The sequence below is a fragment of the Pteropus medius genome, unplaced genomic scaffold, assembly GCF_902729225.1.
Source record: "Pteropus medius unplaced genomic scaffold, Ma_sr-lr_union100, whole genome shotgun sequence".
Taxonomy (NCBI): domain Eukaryota; kingdom Metazoa; phylum Chordata; class Mammalia; order Chiroptera; family Pteropodidae; genus Pteropus; species Pteropus medius.
Genome location: NW_024349225.1, coordinates 10,274,170 through 10,296,186, shown reverse-complemented (window position 1 = coordinate 10,296,186; position 22,017 = coordinate 10,274,170). Strand labels below are relative to the sequence as shown.

The 22,017-nt window shown below is 45.2% G+C and overlaps 1 pseudogene; it reads right to left on the bottom strand.

Moving 5' to 3' along the window:
- Nucleotides 1-8,963: 8,963 nt before the first annotated feature.
- On the bottom strand, nt 8,964-9,082 carry LOC120617873 (uncharacterized; annotated as a pseudogene).
- Between the last annotated feature and the right edge of the window lie 12,935 nt (nt 9,083-22,017).

Below are 22,017 nucleotides of genomic sequence, written 5' to 3'. Positions count from 1 at the left end.
CCTAAAACATCTCCAGTCATAGTTAAGGGTTTTGGTGTGTGTGTGTGTTTTTTTTTTTTTTGGTGGAGGGGGCAGTCATTGGTCTGGCTTAATACTTCTGTTCAATTGTATTTTACCACTCAGAAACTTACTACCAGATGCTCAGGTCTGGGAGATCCAATTGTTAACATCATTGGATAAAATTAAATTAAAATTCGAAAACCACACTAATATTAAGACAAAGCTATGGACATGTCTCAACAGAAATGACACTGAAACTTAGACTAGATACTCTAAGAATGCTAAGCCCCTAAATTTCATTACATAATTCTTCACTGGTTTCAGGTGGGGAGTAGAGTTTGGCACCACCGACAGATTGCAACATTGTTGTTAACCCCAGACCAGGAGTGGAATCCTACAACTGACAGTGAGTTGGGGCCATTTGTTAGGGTTTTATCTGAAGCCACAGACAAAATCTTGGCCTCACACCTAAAGGTCTGGCTGCAGTGGGAGGCCACACACAACTCATCGGCACAATAGTGTGAGGGCCTTCCAAGTCAGGCTTGAGAAATTCGGTACGTGCTTAATTACATGGCCTGTGCAAAAGATGAGATTGCCAGCAGACCAATGTCCTGTTGCATTTTCCTGACCCTTTGGGGTTTAAATTTGCAACCTGCATCAGCAAAACTTTGGGCACTTAATTCTATTAAAATCAAAGAGCCAAATTTCTGCCTCCTGTTACATGAGCTCTGTTCTTGCTGACGTCAATGGAAGCTGTGCATGCATAAGTGAGGGCAGATTCTGGCCTGGGTTGTGGACATATGAGAACTGGCACAGCATGCTCGCATCAAAACTCTGTCCCTCCCGGCCTGCTGATAACAGGGCCTCCTCGTTCGTAACTCTGTCTGCACACCCTGGGAGCTGGGCCTTAACCCAAAACGCAAATTAGAAGCATCATCTAGTAACAGAAATCTAAGCCAGATGCAAAATGTAGATGTGACGAAAGCCACCTGAGCGGGTAGCTAACTGCAAATTTCACGAATAGATTATGGGTAACTTCCGCTGGAAGCGCCCCGTTTCCGATTTATGCATTTAATTGGTAGGAGAGGGAGGCTCGTGGCCGCTTCTACCTTCCTGTTCAGTTTTTATACTTGAGAACACTCTACATCACTCAGACTCCTGCCGCCGGTTTAGGAAATGTGACAAGTATTTCAGTGCCTGGTGTAGTGCCTGGAACAGAGAAAGCAACCTAGCGACTCTCTATGGGACAAATAGATTTTATAAGACAAGAGATGGTAATAACAGCCCACAGACACACAGTGCAATCTATGTGTCAGGCACTGTCTTACGGATGTTAAATTATTTAATCCTCAGCACACCCTCATCGTCGCAGGCTTACTAGTTTATAAATGAGGAAACTGCACAGAAGTTAAGGAACTTAACAGCTCGTAGGAGGTGGAGCTGGGATTTCACTCCAGGCGGTCTGGCTCCCGAGCCCGGGCTGTTATTCACGCTGCTCACGTGCCCCTCAGTTAAGATGCAGGAATCGTTTATTGTTAATTAGTTATTAGTCAAATAACATATTGATAGCTGAGTGATGCCAGTGAGAAAAACAGAACCGTTTCACTAGTAAGAGCTTGTCAAGAACTATTTGTGTGATCTTCAGTGTCCGAAAAGTTTTTTTTTTTTTTAAAACCAGGCAGTTTTTCTAAATACTAGGAGCAATAGTGTCACCTCTCAGGCTAAGCGTTGTAGTCTCATGGCATCTTTGATATTTTTCAGCAGACAGAGAAAGGAATTCTGCAGACAGATTTGATGCGTACCACATTTTAAACAAATTTTAGAGTTATGTTGACCATATCCCCTTTAACTAATTTTTCTGCAGTCATTTTTTTTTTTTTTTAAATTAAATGTGTTCGGGGTATGCATTGGCAATGCCAGGATTCTCATAACTGCTTTTTAATAGGTGTCATCTTTTCCCTTATGAGAGCATATCTGAAGTTATAATTGAGTTTGATAGGTACATATGATTTGACGTTTAAATATTCACTTTATATGAAGGGTTGAGGGACACAGTTGCCACCAGGAGATGGAACCTTCTCCCTTACCCAGAATCCTACAGGCAAAATGGGAAGAGGATGGCAGCCCTGAGAATCTGTCAGGCTGCTGCAGAGGTAATTTCTACATTTCGGTTTAGCTTTCTTATTGCCCAGAGTATGTTGTCATGAGACCTGCGGCTTAATAGTACATAGTACACCTGCTTCATTTTTCTGGGCATCTCGTTGTCTTTGGTGTTAAGTGGAAATTCCTTACTCTGGCTTCTTACACCAGGAACGTACATCTCCTCTTCAGCTTATTGCTCGTGATGTCATCTCGGAGAGCTTCCTCTCACGGCGGTGGGCGGATGATAGGCCACTGGGGTGTAGGACGAGATCAGGTTTTGCTGCTTCCCTTGACATGAGGGATGCAAGAAAGGGGGCATGAGAGGAAAGCTAAGTGGGGGGTACTATCTTTACAGCATTGAATATGAAATGACGGTAGATCATTCACATTATCTGAGAGAGGAATGTGACGTGCCCACGAGCACATGACTCATGAGTAGCAGACACGTAACCCCCAAAGCCACACCCTCCTCATTCCAAACATCCCAAAACACATCACAGGGCCAGAAAATCATTTTTTTTTCTGGGTAATTAGAGATTTGGATTCATGTCTATTAACATCCTATCCTGGGGGGCAGGACATGTGACACATATGTCTTCGGTGTGGTGGTCTTGCCTGCTCTGAGAAAGGCTGAGCTGCATTGGCTTTGTCCATTGTCTCTTCCGGCAACATGTTTAAATCCAAAGTAGACAATGTGGCCTTCAAATGTCGTCATCTCAGAGGAGAACATTTTCTGATCCATCTCCTTTAGGAAAGTGTAGCATCAACCTGGAGACTTTCATTGTGGGCCAATCAGACCACCTCATGCAGGATTCGTTTCCACCAAATTCCTTCCCCCCATCAGCTTCTGCTTCCCTACGCCTGGGGGGCAGTGCACTTACACCTCACAAAGCATCTACTACTTCACTCTAAGTTACAAAGACTAGACACCGAACTCTTACAAACTTTGAGCCACTAATTCTAGTTTTACCTTCTAGAGATATTTTCAACAGGGGCCCCATGGGTGATCCCTTTCAAAATTGTATTTTATTTGGCCCACAATGAAGAAATTGAGAAATTTCACATAAAAATAAGGTGTTTTTTTTTTTTTTGGCTCTTTTTGAATAAGAGTGATCTCGCAGATATGCATCCACGTTCCCACAGGGCAGCAGTTAGCTGGACCTGAGCTGGGACTACCTCTTTGAACGGGATATGATTTCTCCAGTTCTCCAGAGCCTTCCTTCCCTGTGGACTCCCACGTCCTGTGGCTGAGTGTCAGTTGCCACTAATTATTGCACATGCACTACTGTTTTGCTAACATCTGGCTATGTTACCTCTCTGAACTCTGTAGGCACATTTGTGACCCCCTAATAGAGTAGGTATGTTCCCTCGTCTACATGAAAGAGATGTCCTTTTACCTCCTCTGTCTTAATCCTCCTTTTTGTAAGGGAATACATTTCCACTTCTTTAGCATATCTTGTATGGCATAGCTTCTAATGCCATCATTCCTGGACACGCCCTTAATTTGTCTAGACTCTTTTTAAAATGTGGTACCCACATCGAAACACAGTGTTCGAGAGCGAGAACCATGGACTTCTGTTATCCTTTCCAGTTCTTGACTTACAGGTGTTGTCGGAATCCTGTAAACACTGTAAGTTGAGTGGGAAGGGTGGACGTTTTTGGTTTTGTTTGTACAGCAACCTTCTTTCCTCCTGGACGTAGCAAGGGACCTTCTTCTGTGAGACCTGATCTGGGCCATACTCTGCTCCGGGAGTTGCTAACTGCTGATGAGATCTTGGCCACAGAGATTCACCTCTGGGTGGGCGCCAGTTAGAAACCAGGAAAATAAGAGAGTTTTCCTACCGGAGCTTGAAATGTTGGTTTCTGAGATTATAAGGAAATAAATGTGAAGCTAAAGGTGGCTAGCCTCCATGCCTGTTGGAAATGCTGGTCAGAAAGAAACCTCCACACTGAAAAGCAGAGACAAGAACCACAGGGAAAAATGCCAGATAGCACCACTGGGCTCCCTGGTGCCAGTCATTTCTAAGGCTGTTCTCTCCACATTTTTTTAAAGCCAGTGTATTCTCTTTCCTTCTTTTCTTCCCTCTCTTCTTCCTCTCTTTCCAGTCTTCTCTCCTTCCATCTTTGCTCCCTTCCCTTTTTTCTTCCTTTTGAACATTTATTTATATATTAAGAAAAAACACAAGGCTTTGTGATTCGCGTCACCGAGGACAGGTGGTGGCAGGACGGGGCAGTGCTTTCTGACAGAGGCCCCTTTGCCCCCTTGCCTGGGACGAGCGGGTTCTGCAGGACCCCGGCGACCGGTCTCTGTGCAGGCACATCTTAGAGATGCAGTGGTCCCTGCTGAATGGCTTCGACTTGTCACCCTTGCCGCTCTTGGGGACCTCAGTCCGTACCAGCTCCACTCTCTCCAGCTCCACGTTGCAGTGCCAGTCAGGGCCTTCCCACGACCCAGGAGCTTCTCGTTGCTGTGAACGCTGATGAGCACCAGGGTGTCGCTCTTGCCCTCCCGTGGGAGCACGGAGCGTGGCCCCGTGTTAACCGCCTCCTGCTTCTGCAGCTCCTCCGGGTCATCTCACTCTTGGGCTTGTGGAGGAGGCTCACGGTTGTGGTGGCTGTGCTCCCAGGTCACCCTTGTCCGTTCCGCGTTGCCTCTGCCTCTGAAGGGAGTCCTCTGCTCATTTAAATGGTCTCTCTCTAGCTGGCAGCCAAGCAAGAAAATCTTACCAAGCACATTGAGTGACTCACAGACGAGTGACTGCATAAGAGAGCAAGTGACCACCTGGCTGAATGGGAAGCAGGTTCCCACTAGGGCAGGCCAGGAACTGCCTGTCATTTCTAGTCCCTGGCAATCAGGTCGGGACCACATGTCTTAGAGAAATAATTTTGTACTAAACTGACTTCAACTACGTCTTACGAGTCCTCATATTCAAGGAACAGTAAATGAGTAGTCAATGGTGGTTGAATTTAATTGATTAGAATTTCAGAGGATATAGTTAGTCATGCCATGGCCCCGGAATAGATAATAACTTAATCTTTTTATATTCAGGATTCCGCTTCAAACTCATTCTATAGACTGCAAAACTCTGCAAGTCTGTTTATCACTCACGTTTTGAGCTGGCGGTTCTGAGTTAATCCTTGGGCCAGGAGATGTGCATGTAAACAGACCTTAATGTAGAGAAGGGCAGGGTTGTTTTGACTGCCCCGATCGCTGCTTCTGTGGAGCATTTGTGATCCCCCAAATTTGACTTCTAACCCACATCTGGATTCCAGCTGGGGAGGGGACGTAATAGTGGATGGCCCCCTCCCTCATCTCTCTTCCAGACTGCTCCCCTCTCCAGTTCACAGAGAGGCGTTCTGAGGCTGAGGAGACCCACTACAAAGAGGAGAAATTGCCTGACACTGGCCTTATCACAGTCCATCCTTTTGAGACAGTTGGCCAACCCATACTTTAATTTATTTGTGGGTAATAACCTTTAGAATCTGTGAGTAGGTTCCTGCCCCTCTCCTAGCTCATGGCAACTGAACGAATGCTTGCAACATTTCCCTGGGCCCGAGTCCGTGACGTGTCTCTCCGTGCGTACGTATGGATCTATTTGGAGAGCATCATGTTCTTTCAATAATAGATGAGAACACCCTGGTCTGGGTTTGAGATGTTTACACCCCTTTGCAATTTAATTAGAAATAAGAATCCTGAGGTAAGTGAGTGTGTGTTTAGATGCACATGGATAAATGTACTTAAGTCAAGGGAAAGGTGGCACTTTTAAATATGTTCACATTTAGAAATGTCTATATGTATGTAGAAAGCTGTGAGGTTTTGTTAACTCAGTAAAAATAGAATAATTTTCGAGATATTCGTTTTTCTTCCAACCCCTCCCCATCGGAAATATTTCATTTTTTTTTAATTTCCAGATATTTATATTTCAAAAATAAGAAAACCAATGATTTTAGGGACAAACCACATTAAACGTAGCATATTTTTATATTCCTAGGGAAAAAACAAAAGCAACTTTAGATCTGAAAGGTTGCAACAAGAAAAAAATTCAATTTCTTGGTGTATTTTATTTTCAAAACCTTTTTTTTAACAAGTTAATTTTTAAAGAAAATCTATACCTATAAATATATATGCACATATACATAACCAAGTGACTGAGTTCACACCTGATTTATCTTTAAATTATCTTATAATAATAGTAAATTCATGCCTATTTATTTCAAATCTCTTTTGACAAGCAACATGAATTTAGAAAATTTCTGGCTAAGATTAGAGGTACATTCTGTAGCCATGCGATAAATCAAATATAACCAGTTCTTACTGGAATTAGCCTTTGATAATGACTCCATACCAACTTCCCCTAACCTATGTATACGATAGCATAAATCTAAACCCTGGTTACTGTCGATGTCAGCCATATCAATTGGCTAATGCCTAACATGGCCTTGAGAAATCATCCTGAGGCAGCTCATTGAAAATATTGACTAATATATGCTTTACTTTGTAAGTAGACTGAACAAATTGGCTTTATTTTATGGTATATTAGTACTCAGAAGGCTGCTGGCTTAACATTAATTGGCTATTGTCAGCCTTACTCATTTCCAAATGTTAATCTTCATAAAATGTTATATTTTATACATATGACACGTGTTGGTATCTATATGTTATAAAGTGTATAGGAAAGAAATAGACGCCTACTCAGGACAGTGAATCTCAAAGTTAAAAGCACAGAAGTAGCAGCAACAAAGCAAATTCTCGGAGTTGATAGAAAAGTCTTTTCTCACAGTTTTATCATCTCTTACAAGTTAGTTTTAATGTGGATTCTAACAAATATCTGTTCTTTTAGTTATCTCCCTTAAAAATTTGTTTCTTTTCTTCTGTATGGTAAATGCAAACAAACAAGGAATGACAGGTCTTCGTAAGACGGTCTTATTGCTGCGACATTCTTTTCTGCGAAGGTGTCCTGTCCCCCTCTGTTCTCATCTCCATTCTTGGGGCTACTCCTCTCCAAACCCCTAAATGACATCCTCATCTCTGTCCAAATAGATGAAACACAAATCTATGGGAACTTAAAATGGGTGAGCAAACAAGCTAATAATGAACGATTGTACCCCTCGGCATTTTGTGAAACCTTTTCTTTCTTGCTAAAGTGATTTTCCAGTCAGAGGTGGGGAACCTTCCCCGAGGTCACGTCTGCACAAATGGTTGTAAAAGAGCCCAGAGACTCCCTTTCATTCTCTGTAATAGTCAGAGAAGAGTGATTGCTTCCTTGACTTTGTGGCCCTGATCCTTCCTTAAGTGGTTGAGTAAACAACAACAGGTCCCCAGAGAAGAGCTTTCTAATGGCTTTCCTGTGGTCCATTGCCCCTGGGATGCTCACCATCTCAGCAGGTCACCATGATGATGCCACACTTTTCGGTCTCCCTCTGAACCTTTTGTGATAGTTACACCGACATCTCATTTATAAAATTAATGCACTGTGGTTCAGCTTCACAATTGCTAATAAAAGACAGTCTTTTGTGCAATAAATAAGTGAAAAAGTGATGAACATAGACCCGCATATAGAATAACTTCTGGTGCAAGTTCTCTGTTAAGTCTGGATGTAGCTGTTTTTGAAAATAAGCAGGACTAACACTTATTGTTAAAAGTAGGGATGATCATTAAGCAATAAAAAAATAACTGCACGTTTTTATTTTCTACTTTTCTCCAAACATCCGATTCAAATATGGGAGCTGCCTGTGATCATCCTCTGAGAAGTCTAACCGTTTATTTGAGGGCATTAGAATAAAGTGATGATGCCTCAGAAAAGATTCTTGCCCATATTTCTTTAAAGTTAAATGATATTAGTGAAAGTTCATGTCCGGCATTTGATGTGATACAAGTGTCACGTAGCTATGAGGATGGAGAGGAATTTACTTGTATTCTCAGCCAGTCTTTTGTACTTATTTACTCTTTCCTTCAAATGGTTAATACGATTGATACGATCAGTTACTTTTTTTAATTAAAATTTTTTTCAATTAGAGTTGGCAGTCAATAATATTAGTTTCGGGCGTACAACATAGTGGTTAGACATCTATATAATTTACAAAGCGATCGCCCCGATAAGTCTAGTACCGCCCTGACACCATACGTAGTTATTACAACATTATCGACTACATTCCCTATGCTGCCCTTTCCATCTTCGTGACTGTTTCGTAACTGCCAATTTGTCCTTCTCAATCCCTTCCCCGTTTTCACCCAGCCCATCAACCACCCTCCCATCTGGCGACCATCAGTTCGTTCTCTGTGTCTGTGACTTTGTTTCTGTTATGTTTGTTCATTTTGTTTTTTAGATTCCACATATAAGTTTAATCATATGATATTTGTCTTTCTCTGTCTGACTTATTTTACTTAGCGTAATACCCCCTAGGTCCATCCATGTCGTTGCAAATGAGAGGATTTTATTCTTTTTATGGTCGAGTAATATTCCATTGCATATAGGTACCATATCTTCTTTATCTAGTCATCTTTCGATGGACACTTCCACAGGTTGCTTCCATATCTTGGCTATTGTAAATGATGCTACAGCGAACACAGGGATATGTATATCTTTTTGAATTTTTAAAAAGAGAACTACCGTATGACCCAGCAATCCCACTTCTGGGTATTTATTTGAAGAAATACAAAACACTAATTTGAAAAGATATGAGCAATTATTGATCAGTTTTCTCCTGGAAATTTCTTTTCTTTTCTTTTTTAAAAATATTTTTAGGCGAGGCAACCTTTGGTTGACCTCACAGATTGCAAGGACCTTGTCAGCTTACAATCCTTTATTTTTTACTTTTTACGCCTACAGCACCTGGTCTTCCTAGGTGGTCTCCCATCCAGGTACTAACCAGGCCCGACCCTGCTTAGCTTCCAAGGTTAGATGGGATTGGCCTTGTTCAGGGTGGCACAGCTGTAGACTAGAAATTTATTTTGTTAAGTTATGCTAAAAGAGGTTTTGTGTATTAATTTTACTAGTCTTCTCCACCCTCAATGAAATAGACATTGCATCTGGTCAGTTTTTAAAGTAAAAAGAAAAATCCCCAGTAAGTGGCAACAACGCGTTCTCACCGTGTAAAAGGTCGGTGAATCCTGTGGAAGGCTTGTGCATGGCATGAGCGATTAAATTGCTTTTATTCCAAACAACTTATTTCACATCCATTTGAAACACGACCCATGCTTGGATCTTCCGAAGATAACTGGGTGGCTTGATTGTCAAGAGGACTTCTGACGTTCAGTGGCTTTGAGAAAACGTGGTGCAACATGATCAGGCGTCTGCAGAGTCCGTGTGTCAGGTGTCCTTTCCAGGCTAGTCAGTGAAACTGGCTTATGTCCTGAGTATGAGACCCCAGTGCTCTGTAGAGATAAACACTGGGGAATAAACATATCATATTAGTTGACTATTGCTGCTATAACAAATGGCCTCAAACTTAGTAGCTTAAAGCAACACAAATGTATTATCTTACAGTTCCATAGGTCAGAAGTTTGACTCGGGTCTCATGGGCTAAAATCAAGGTGCAAGTAGGATGTGTTCCTTCTGAGGGGTCTAGAGGAGAATCCATGTCCTTGCCCTTTCCATCTTCTAGAAGCTGCCTGCATTCCTTGGCTTATAGTCCTCTTCCAACTTCAGAGCCAGCAGTGGCCAGTCATGTCTCTCTCTCATCATACCGCATCACTCCGATACTAAGTTTTCTCCCCCGCACCCTCCTGCCACACTTCTGCTCTTGAAGAAGACTGCCTTGGGCCACCTGGATAATCCAAGGTACTGTCTTTACTTTAAGGTCAGTTGATCAGCAGCCTTAATTCCATTCGCAGGGTTAACATAATTTAACGTAATCTGTTTTTATAATTTTTCACGTAACATAACATGTTTACACATCCAAGGACTAGAAGACAGGCATCTTTGGGTGGCCATCCTTCTGTCTCCCACATGAATATCTAGAGAAAAATTTCGAGAGATCATAAAAAATTCTAAAAACTTAGCCACAGAGGTAATGATGAAACTTGCTGACTCTCTTGCTAAGAAGAGCTTCTTAGTCAATATGTTCATTATTCCAATGTGCAGTTGACCTTATTCTCGAGTGAAGTGAGGCATTCTTGGGAGGGTGGTGTCTGTTTATTGTAGGGTTTAGTACATTCTGGAAAGTTTTCTCTGTTTCCATGCTCGGGAGGCAGATGCTGTGGAGTGCCTCTTCTTATTAGAAGCTGGAGTAGCTCATCGATGGCAGTTTTTGAGGGAGACGATATGGCAGAAAGGGAGTTGTGCAGATAAGCACTGAACTCTTTGATTTCTGGGATAAGAACATCGTAAACTAAATCCTTTCCGGCATGGGATGAAAAACCACAGCATCAGTGTTAAGACCTAGGGCGATACCTTGAAAGTTTCACTTTGCATTTCCTTTTTTTTTCATTAGCTTGATCTCTGAAAGCTGTGAAGGACATCCCAAGGTGGGTCTGAGAGTTCATTGTAGAGAAAGTCTCAGATCTCTGTCATGGTCTTTCGGCAGTGTGGTCCAATGTCTACCCTTTGTGATACTCTGGAACGTTGCCGGGGAGATTGGTTGGCTGATGTCAAACTCTTCAGTGCATACTGAGGAGGTAACTTTTAAGAAGTCATTAGGAAAACAAATGTCTTGAAAAAATTTAAGTGGTACACAAAGGTGTACATATGATCAGCACATCTCTGGAGTCTAGACCCCTATGTTCTGGGCCAGGGGAGCGTTTTCTGGCGTGTTACTTTAGAGCCGTATACTTAAAATGGACGTTTCAGTAGGCGGAAGTTATTCTTTAATGAAGCTGAGCAAAATAATTTTGAAAAGTTCAATAAAGTACAATGGCCTTTTGATATTTCAGCTTCTATTCAAATGAACAAAAGCAAGTAAGAGGCGAGACACGGGGTCACGAGAACAGTGCGTCCGGGTATCAAGTTGAGCACAGTCTCACCAGGTGTTTTGTGGGAGGCTGATGAATTCTGACAATTTCAAAATTTAGGGGTGACCTGATCCTTCTATACATTGTGAATAATCCTAACGTACTCATTTTTCTCACTCATATTCCGTGATTGGATAAACTCTTGTGAGTTGCTTACAGTTTTCTAAATTTCCAAATAAAAGATGTTCCTGGTTCTTTCTTCAGATGTTTCAAAGGGAAGATTTGCCTCTTTCTCACCCCCACTGGCGCTCCCTCTTTACCTCTCACTTAGTGGAACGTTTATCCAAATGGGAAACCACGACTTTAAGTTCTGAGAGGAGAAATCACAGCACGTTATCTGGAGAAGTTAAAAGGCCTGAGTTCCCCCTAGCTCTTCTCAGTCCAGTTGGCCAGCCACTCATTGCACAGGCCCTTCGACTCTGGCCCCAGCTTCCTCATGTGTGAAACAGAGAGTTGAGAGCTGTGATCTCTGCTGCTTGTCAGGTCTTCCCTGAAAAAGCTCTAGAAGCCCCGGTTACTTTCTTCTCGTTTACACACCGCATCCTCCGTTACATAGCAGTACGAGTTGTCCTGTTGGCAGCTCAGGAAGAGGAAGAGAATGCCTTTCAGGTGTCTTCCTAGGGTTCCTTTACAGACAGGCAGCTTAAGGGAGTGCCCTGTCGGGGAGGCGCGAAGCTCACTCTCTCCCAGAGAGCTCCACGTGCTCACACTGTGGGCCGTCACACACATCAGCGTTGGGGCAGGAGGCAATTACTGTACTTGTATGGATGGCCGTCTTAGCGAGCCCACAGGGTGTGCCTTGAGCCCCTAGACCGGAAGCCAGGTGGGCCTCTGGAGTCCTCCCCTTCACCGTCTGGGTTTAGCTGAGGAGTTTCCTCAGCTTCCAACCATTTGGATCCAACCTGTGTTTCACTGCAGCTCGGGCTCATCACCAACAGTAGCATTTTGACAAAACATAAAACTGGAAAAAAGAGGCATACATTCATTTCTCTACAGCTCTCTTCATAGGTTGAATGTGCCTCAAGGAAGTTTTGGACTTTGTATCAAATCTTGGGCGTGACCAGGACTAAAAAAGGAGGCTGAGGGGGACTGTGGTGACAAGGCTGGCGGGCCGCGGAGAGCCTCTCCCTCCGATGCATATCCGTAGTAGGATTTGCCCACTCCAGACTGGCCCCACTTGTCTGGCGAACTTTTCCGTCAAAATAATCCTGCTCGGTGTAGAACTCTTTATCGATCTCGATCTCTTACAGTGCATAAGGCGTTGCAGACAGACAGCAGTGAATGAAAGTCGGGTGACCCTGGCGGCCGACGGCCTTGGTCCTAATCTTGCTCCACCAGCCGTGTGACTGTGGGCAGGGGGGTCGCTGTATTCACTAAACTTTAGTTTCACCATCCGTAAAATGTGAAGAATAAAAATATATACCTCCCAGGATGAACTGAATGAGCACAGTTTCTGCTACTTGGAAAGTCTTCAGTAAGCGTTACAAATGTCATCATCCTTTTCGATGAGGGAGAGGCCTTGTACGTGTTAATAGAGTGGGAGGATTCTCTGCGGATTCAAAGTCAGGAGTGATTAGTTCTGACCAGGGAATGGGAATGGCCTCCCAGAGGAGGGGACATGTGAGCTGCCCTGAAGGACAAGTGGCAGTTTGTTAGCCGGAAACTGTAAAAGGGCATTCTGGTCCTATGGGTCAGCAGTGCAGTCTCTACATGACCTCATCCAGGACGATGTGATTGCTCAGACTTTTAGAAAATAAAGAGCTTCCAGTTCATAATGGGAGCATCCGTGGTAGAAGTGCCGTTGAGCCGCAGTCTGTTCGTGGGCTTCCTGCTGGACCCGAACAGATGTCTTAGACCAGCGACTCCTCAGCAGGACAAGCCACATGGGCCTGTTGCATAAACCCAGGGCTTTCGGTTTATTTTTATCTCGCGTCTGTGACCCACCTTTGTTCCGTTATTAATACCCAGTGAACTGGGGGAGGCAGGCTTAACGATGTGATAAACTCCACGGTGGCTTTTTGCACTTATGCATTTTTGTGGCCGGGAGAGTGAGTTCCTCTCTACCCCATGTTTTTCTCTTCCTTCTGGAAAAATGTTCTTCACTGTGACATGGAGTAGCTGTTGCTTGGTTCCGTAGTGCAATTGCTGTGGATAGTCAACGGGGACTAATGGCCAGTGAGCTTTGCACTAGGCGCTTCAAAGGCTTTTTCTCATTTAGCCCTCAGAACCGTCCTCTGAAGAGGCACCATTTTCCCATTTCGTGGGTGAGACTTGAGGTGGTGAGGTAACCTGGCCAACGTCAGCCAGCCTGAGTGCAAGGCGCCCTGCTTGGTGACTGTCTCGTGGCTCTTCTCGTCACTGGACCACTTGTCTCCAAGACATCCAGGACTGGGAAGGGCAGCCGTGTGGGGGTGGCAGAGCCCTAAAGGCCGAGCCCATGCCTTCCTTCTCTTGCTTTAGATCCCCCTCAAGCCCGGGTCCTTGGCCACTGAGAGTCTCCTCACGGGTGCTGCCAAGATTTCCATTTCTGTTCTTCAAAGTCACGTAGAGAAAGCTTAGTTCTCTCCGTTATGACGGGCTTTCACGTATCCGAGGAAAGTCGAATTATAAATACCCTTCTCCTCATCACTTACCATGGTCCTTCCCTCCTTTGTCTACCTTTTTATAAGGTGAAGCCATTTCCATTTATAAGCCTTGGCATTAAAGGATGACAGAGACATAGAAAAGTAAGTGACCACGTGACTCTCCCTGGGCGTCTGATTGGCTCTTGGAGGTTAAGGTGGGTCACTTTCATGTGTGGATGGTTTTCTCAGAGACAGTCTAGTGACACCTGTTGCTGCCATTTTCACGTTTACTTCACTTAAAAAAAAAACCAAACAAACCCTATAACCTGCTCCTCCTACGTTCTTTTCTGTGATTTCTGGCACGAATGAAACTCGTGACAACTCCTAATGATGAATAAATTGAACTCACTTCAGTGCGAGCAATTACTCCCCAATCTCTGGTCAACTGTTTTGTTCCTACCAAGTTTCTGTATTTATAGAGGCTCTTTCTCAACTTTTTTCATAAACAAGGAGGTTTCCATTAGTTTAAATACTCTTTTCTCATTAAGAAGCCAACACGGCAATGACACGTCCCCCTTTCTTCTCTTGCTTTGACTGGTGGCGGGATTAATTGGGCCATGATCAGTGTCCTAAAAGACAGCAGATTGGGAATGGCAGGTAGAAGGAGGAAGGCATGACTATTAATTAGCCAAGATTCCAAACAGAAGCCTTTTAATTATATTAAAATGCATAGGCCTGCAGGCCGTGAGACAGTTCCCGCTGTGAATCCAGGACAGCCCATTACCTCAGCAACGTCAGTGCCTGATAATGAATGAATATATGCATTTCAAGTGGGGGAGAGAAAAGTTCTTTCTTGTTTATAAATATTCAAAGGAAAACTCCCCATGTGAGGGGATATCCATGACAGCTCCTCTCAAGCTGGAGGTGTTTGGGGAAGCGGGGCAGGCTGTCTCCCCGGACAGCTCGTCCCAGGCTGTGAAACAAGCCTATGGCAAATATGGGGACCCACGCAATTAAGAACAGATGACTAAAAACCAGGGTGATCCAGAGGCTCAGCTTCTCAGTAGGTCAGTGAGTGAGGCGTTTAAAGAAGTCACATTAACTTTTCAGGTCACTTCAGGATCCTTTGCCATGGGAAATAAGTCGGAGGCCTTTCTTTGGTCCTTGTTAACACGAAGAAGACTTTGAAGCCTGAAGGGTGACCGGCCCCCGTGAGGGGGAGGGGCCACAAACTGGGGAGCCCTAGAATTCAGGGCAGAAAGGAAATGCAACTTCCTAAGAAAGTGGATTCCGTGGATCTAGAGTCACCTGAACAAGAACGGGGGAAGAGGGCGGCGGGGAACATGGAACACGCTGGTGCTGGGGACGGGGACGTGGCGGAACAGACAGCCGGTCACGGATTCCTTCATCGATGCAGAGGGCTTGCGCGGAGCTGGGCGACCAGCTAGTCCAACCCCCCACAGTTTAGAAAACTGGAAACCGAGGCCCAGAGGGAAGGAAGGAATGACTCACCTAATCTCAGAGGGCTAGTCAGTCGGCAAATCTTGTTTACTCACCTATTAACCTACCTACCTACCTACTTAGCTAGTCAGGTATCACCTCCTTCCATAAAATATTCGAGACCCGTCACAGTTCTTTTGACTCTCAGTCCGGACGATTTTCTAAGATGTCTTGCTGCCTTCTTACCTTCGAATAAGAATGCATTTGAGGAAATTAATAGTACCGCATACGACGCACACCTTATGTAATCTGGGAATGTCCATCTGTGGAGTGAAAAATAGTTCAGTCCAAAGGCAGAGAATCCATAAGGTTCATCTCAGTCAACTGCAATGCCACGAGAATGACTGCGGTGGAGCTTCCCTTGATTTCAGAAAGCTTGACAGGTTAAAAAAAGAGTCACCAGGAAACACCCGAAAAGACTCAGGCCCTGAAGTTTGGTGTTAGCGGCTTTGAAAGGGTGGTAAGCAGAAAAGAGTTCTTTTGAGTGCAGTTTGAAAAGTAAGTGACCACGTGACTCTCCCTGGGAGTCTGATTGGCTCTCAGAGGTTGAGGTGGATCACTTTCATGCGTGGATGGTTTTCTCAGAGACAGTCTAGTGACACCTGTTGCTGCCATTTTCACGTTTACTTCACTTAAAAAAGAAAATAAACCCTATAACCTGCTCCTCCTACTTTCTTTTCTGTGATTTCTGGCATGAATGAAACTCGTGACAACTCCTAATGATGAATAAATTGAACTCACTTCAGTGCGAGCAATTACTCCCCAATCTCTGCTCAACTGTTTTGAAATCCAATCAAAAATCCTTATGATTTTAAAAAGCTTTGTGCAGACTTTACAAGGATAAATTCGGGAACCATTTGCAAAGGGTCCCTCTCTTGTGCCCGTGCCAGCGTGTGTGGGGCGTGGAGGGCTAGCGAGGGCGAGCCATGGGCCGGTCCCTCCATCGGGGGAACAGCAGTCCAGGAGTGACATACACCTCACAGACTTCTGCCCTTAGCTCAGTGGGACTCAGGAGAGAATGCGGATGACTTCAAAGGGGATACTTCTTATTGGGGAAGCAGCTTTGAAGAGCAAGAGTACTAGGAGGTATGGCTGTCACATCGCAGTGATGCAGACAGACGTTCACCCATGTGGTTCTAGAGAGCAGAGATCAGGCAGGCTCAGGACTTCTTTGAGATGCACTTAATTTAGCCTCGTGCCTGAGATATATGAATAGAACTTATTTGGTAGCATTGAGAAGAAAGAGGATCCTGAAAATCGCACAATGGAACGTTAGATGTCCACTCAGTTCAGTTCAATGTGGACTCAGTACTTCCTGTGAGCCAGTTGGGGGATTAGGATTTACCACGCAAAGCAGAATAAGGCCCAATCCTTCATCACCCTGCCCTTCTAGAGAGACGCATGAGCAAGTAACTTCACTCTGGGGTAAGCGCGGCTGTGGGGATGTACAAGGGGACCAGGGAGCACAGAACGGCACTGGCCTCACCCGCGGAGTAGGGGGAGGCTCTTGGAGAGGGTGGCTTCTGAGAATGAGTTGGGTGGGCAAAGAGGAGGGTGAGGGAGACGGGAAGGTAGGGCGGGGAAAGGATTCACATTCTTTAGAACCAACAGCAGTGGCGAAGGTGCACAGTGCGGGCCACTTGCGCTGCTGCTGCTGCTCCATAGAATTTTTCCTGTTAGAGGAAAACCTACTTTGCTGCTCTTCCCAGTGAAGGTCTGGCTTCATCTGAATTAGAAACTTCACTCTCCGTGAGGCGATGACATGAAGAACTAACAAAACAGCGCGTTTGGGAGCCCACTGTTCCCAGTCCCGAGTTGCTCCTGCTTTCCACCTCGACATCGGAAGATTTGGCTGCCGATAATCCCCGGGAGATAGAAACAGCGCACATGCCCGTCACCTGTCTGGATAATGCATTGCAGTTAATAGAAACCCAAACACAGTGATTTATCACAAACTCTCCTCATTTGCTGATGGCATCTTTTCCTTTTTAACATTCATAACCAGTTAGTGAAGCTGAGCGTCGGGAGGCAGATGCTACGGGAAGCTCATTCATTGTCCCTTGGGTGCTATCGAGTGCTCTTCTCGTTGCCTGCGCGTCTTCTGTAAGGTGAGAGGGAGCAGAGCAGTGCCGCTGGAGAAGGTTCGAGAAGGTTGGGCTGCGGGAGAAACTACTCTGGTAGTTAGCTCTGGTTTAATTTGCCCAGGTGGTGACTGTCCTTGGGGTGAGGTCTTAGCGGTTGACCCTGCTCAGAATCTTCGTTCCCTGCGGAAGGGATGGGAGGAAAGTCATTCGTTTGCGGTGTTAGCAGCTTTAGCCTTTTTCTAGACCAGGGACAGGGTGGGGATTAGAAATGTCACCCACCTTCTCCTCCTCCTCATCCAGTCCTACCTCCTGTCTTTCTCGTTTTTCTTCCTCCAGAGACAAGGCTGATTAGGGACTGTTTGGGGGCTGCTGGTGGTGGATATTTTACTCTTAGTTCCTGAGAACTACTGGAAAATTCTGGAACTACACCAACTCAGTTGAGTTCAGGAACTTGACTCACTGGGAGTTTTTCTAACGTAGTTCAGGTCCAGGCACTCGAGTCACCCTTTCAGAGGGCGGAATCGCTGCACGAGTTAGATCTGGGGAACTTTCACTGATACGTGGCTGTCACGGACACTGTGAAGGTCTTGTCATCTCTGTGCCAATATCGGATAAGCGGCAGAGACATTTCATAGTTAGCCGCTTATCGAAATGGCACATGTATATCTCTCTGATTAAGGTGAACTCATGCTTTTTTGAGTAAGCCAATGAAATAAAACCTTCAAAAGGACACAGAAGCCCTGTGATAAATGGGCTGGTCCCAGGAGGAAATGTGGGTGACTAAAAAGCCAGGGGGCTTGTGGGGAGAAGACTGCTTGGCGGGGAAGTGATGATTCAGTACCCCGCTCCTGCCCCAGACTCTCCCGGTCTGGTCCCTAAGGCTCATGGAGCTCGCTGCCAGTGGAGACAGACCGAGAGCTTCTCTGACTGATTTCCTACCGCAGATCAGAAGGAGGCGGGGTGTGTTGGGGTCCACGTAAGAAAGCACAGCTTTGGAGTGTAGTGTGTGTGTGTGTGTGTGTGTGTGTGTGTGTCTTTGGGATGTGTGGAACAGCAGTGTGGTGTCGGGGTCAAAGTTGACCACAACTTTCCTCCCTCCCGTCCTTTTCATCAGGAGGTGGGATGTGTTTTCCGCCTTTTAAGTTTTGCCAATAGAAGGTGGCAGAGGCGATGCTATGTGACTTCTGAGGCAAGGCCCTGAGAGGCTACCGCTTCTCCTTCCGCCTCTCCAGGAGCTCAGCCCCCGTGCTCTGAGGAAGCCCAAGGAACGTCACGGTGAGGCCCACTGGAAGGAAACCCAGGCCTGACGGACCCCATGGCTAGCACTAACTGCTAGCCATTGTCGACTAGGCCATTTTTGACTTCCAGTCACCCGAGTGCCCCACCTGACACCACAGGAAACAGAGGAAATGCTCAGTCCACCCACAGGATCATGAAGATTAATAAGTCGTTTTCAGCCACTAAGTTTTGGGGTGGTTTGTTACACAATCAGAGATAGCCAGAACTTTGGAAAGAATGATTCAACTGGTGTACACCTGTGGGCAGGAGATGGGGAGCAGACACTGGAAGCAGCACCTGTGGGGGGAGGTAGGCCGGCTGGCAGGGGGAAGGCGCCCCCACAGGGCAAATGGGTGGTGGCAGGTGGTCCTTGTTCTGTATGCACGGGTGATGCACCTGAGAAATGTCTGCAAAGGTTCGGTGAGATGTTCATGGGAGTGTAAGTGAGATCTAGTGATTCCACAATAGTGAGCAGGAACGAAGCAGAGGACCCCTCCCCACCCCGCCACACACACACAGATTTTGTTAATAACCTGTCACCTTGATGCTAGCTGAGTCCTCTCTTTTCCTAGTGATTGGGATAAGATTGGATCAAACTTCTGATTCTACATCTTATGAAAGATCAAAAGACTCCGCAGGATTACGATGACGTTCCAGGGGAGTTATTTTCTCCTCGTTAGCCCATTTATGGGTCCCTTTTATACTGTTTCCCTTTCACATAATACCAACCTAAACGCAAAATGTAAATCTCTTAATTTCCACACTTTCTACTTATAAAAGCAATTTTTGTGACCTGTACGTTTAATAAGAAATTTTGGAGTGTAAAAGAGAATTTTAAATTATAGCAATATAAACTTCAAATTGAACTTGAGACGGCTCATTCTTAAAATGCCTTTGGTGGCCCCGCCACTGGAGAACAGCAGAAAAGCAACACTGCCCTACGTACGGCCTGCGCCTCGCTCTTTCTCAAGATCCCTCTCTCCCTTGTATCTTTCAGAAGCGGAATGACTCCTCTCATCTTCAATAGAACAACTATCTCCTGATGACGCTCAGTGTCTCACTGTCCATCCTAAGCTGCTTATCAGGGTATTCACTCAGCACAGTTAGTTGTTCCCCGAGGAGCAGTTATGATGTCAGTTGTTATAGTAATAATATTTCACTCTCTCAATTTATACCCTACTAAAATCACTACAGTTCCCTGCGGAGGTGCGCAGTGTCTGTCTGTCTGTCTGTCTGTCTCTCTTTTTCTCTGAGTATTGAGAGGAGAGTCAGACACTGTAAACCTGGGCCAGACCGGGCTCATTGCCTCGCCTCTTCCCTCTTCCTCTTCGAGGGTGGAGATAATGCCCTGTGAGGCACTCGTCGATGAGTTGCTCTCTTTGTGACTCTTCTGCCCTGCCTGGGCGAGAAGGGAAGAGTTCTCGAACCTCCTGTCTGGATTTCCTGGTACAGGGTCTCTCCCTGTACACCAGCTTCCTCCCCCTAGACTTGGGGACAGGCGGGCAGAGCAGCCTTGCTGGCTTTGGCAGGTGGGGGCTGTGGGAGGGCAGCCTCCTAGGAGCAAATTCAGCAACTTCTTGGTTTGACATGAAGAATCGCCCGCCATTGTGGTGGGTGCGTTAGGCCAGGTTTTCCCCTGATAGACCGACCGGATACGCACACCTCTGTGGTGTATCTCTCCGGGAGTGTGCTTCCCTCTCTGTGGGCAGAGTGGGCTGAATCTGCAGCCTGGTTTTCCAGGACACCTTGTTCAAACCAAATACAAACAGTTTTGCTTTGGGGGAGCTGTGGAGTAGGCTGGTAAACACTATTTTTTTGTGAAGCGTAAACACTTCCGAGGGGTAAGTGCTGCTATATCTTAACCGACGTCAGCCGTTTCCCACTATCCCCACCCCCACTTTCTCCTCAGAACTTCTAGAGAAGTCTTTTCTCTGTCCTGGACACAACTACTTCCTTGGATGAGGCCTACATATCCCTTAATTCTTCCCATTTATTAAACTGAATACGAGGCCCATCGGGAACCCGGAGTCTGTCAGATTATCCCTGATCCCTGAACGTCAGACTGTGATAAGCTTGAGCCTGTGTCCACAGCTTGCGCCTGACTCATCACCAACTCAAAGCTATTTGTCTTGCTGATCTCCTTTTGAGAGGCCCTAACGCTTGGGAAATTTCTGACAAAAATGATCTGTGCTCAGAACTTACCAGATTTTTTTTTTTTCCCTAAGTGACATGTCAGAGATGGTGCGTGGTCTCTTTTATTTAGAAATTCACGCATTCATTCATTTAAATTTTTTTTTTTGACATGACTCTAAGGAAGTCAAATAGGAACAAGGCATAGAATCTCTTGTTAAAAGGGTTTACAATTCACTGGGAGGGATGAAGCACCCATACCTGCCCAGTCTGGCGGGGTCGGAAATGGGAGCTCCAACTGAATTGGAGCTGTAAGGCTTATTTATGGCACAGTCCCTGCAGAATTAAGTTCTCTTATACATTGGCAAGTGGCTTTCCTTTCCCCTCCAAATTCTCCGAAGTTGTGACCAGCAGTGTGCCTTCAGCCCCAGTCACACAATTGTCTGGCAGTCCTTGTCGGTGACAATGATATTTTAGGCCCCTCAATATGTCAAAGGACTCCCACTAGACTCTAATTGCCTGCTGACTTTTACCCTGTGTTTTCTCATCCATGTCTGTTTCCCTGAAGAATTCTCAGGTGGCTCCACAACTTACCTTTCGACGTCCATCGTGGTACTCTATGTGTTTCTTTCTAGTACTATCATTTGCAGATATTTTCTCAGTCATTATAGGTCAAGACTGTTGTTCTGTAAACGTAAATCGAATGGCAGAGGTAAAGGGTGTGATTGATAAGCCACACCCATAGCAGAGTGCATTCAGTTCGAGGTAGCATGGCTGCACTCCTGTTGGTGGGGACATTTGCAACATGATGCAATAACACTTAGTGGCCAAGAGTCCAGGCATCAGGTTGCTATGCTAGCTGTCATGGGCTGGCACTCAGGTGATGGAAAAGAGAGCTATATGACTAGTATACTTTAATGGATTTTTTTTCCCCTGAAAATATTTCAGAGGAAACAGCAGTATAACAAGTTAACACTACGAGGGAGGGGAGATGATGTTAAAAATAAATATACAAGCATAGGGTAGTGACCTGAAATAAATAAAACGCATATTACAGGGAACTGTTATTTTTGGCTCTGACGATCAGGAAAGGCTTCCTGAGGGAAATAGCCTTTGACATGGCATTATCTTCTTGGCAGTGAATAATGGGACTATTCACCATGTGGTACACGGCTTACCTCCAGGTGGGTGAAATGTGATTGATGAGCAGAAGTATAGTCCATCCCTTCTTATGGAGCTTCATTTGTTCCTAATAAAATGTTATGCACTTAAAATTTTAGAAGCATTGTGATGGGTGCTTTCAGGAAACAAGCTTGCCTGTAGCTTTTCTGTCTTTGTTTTCTTGAAAGATAGGAACTATCTTTTATTC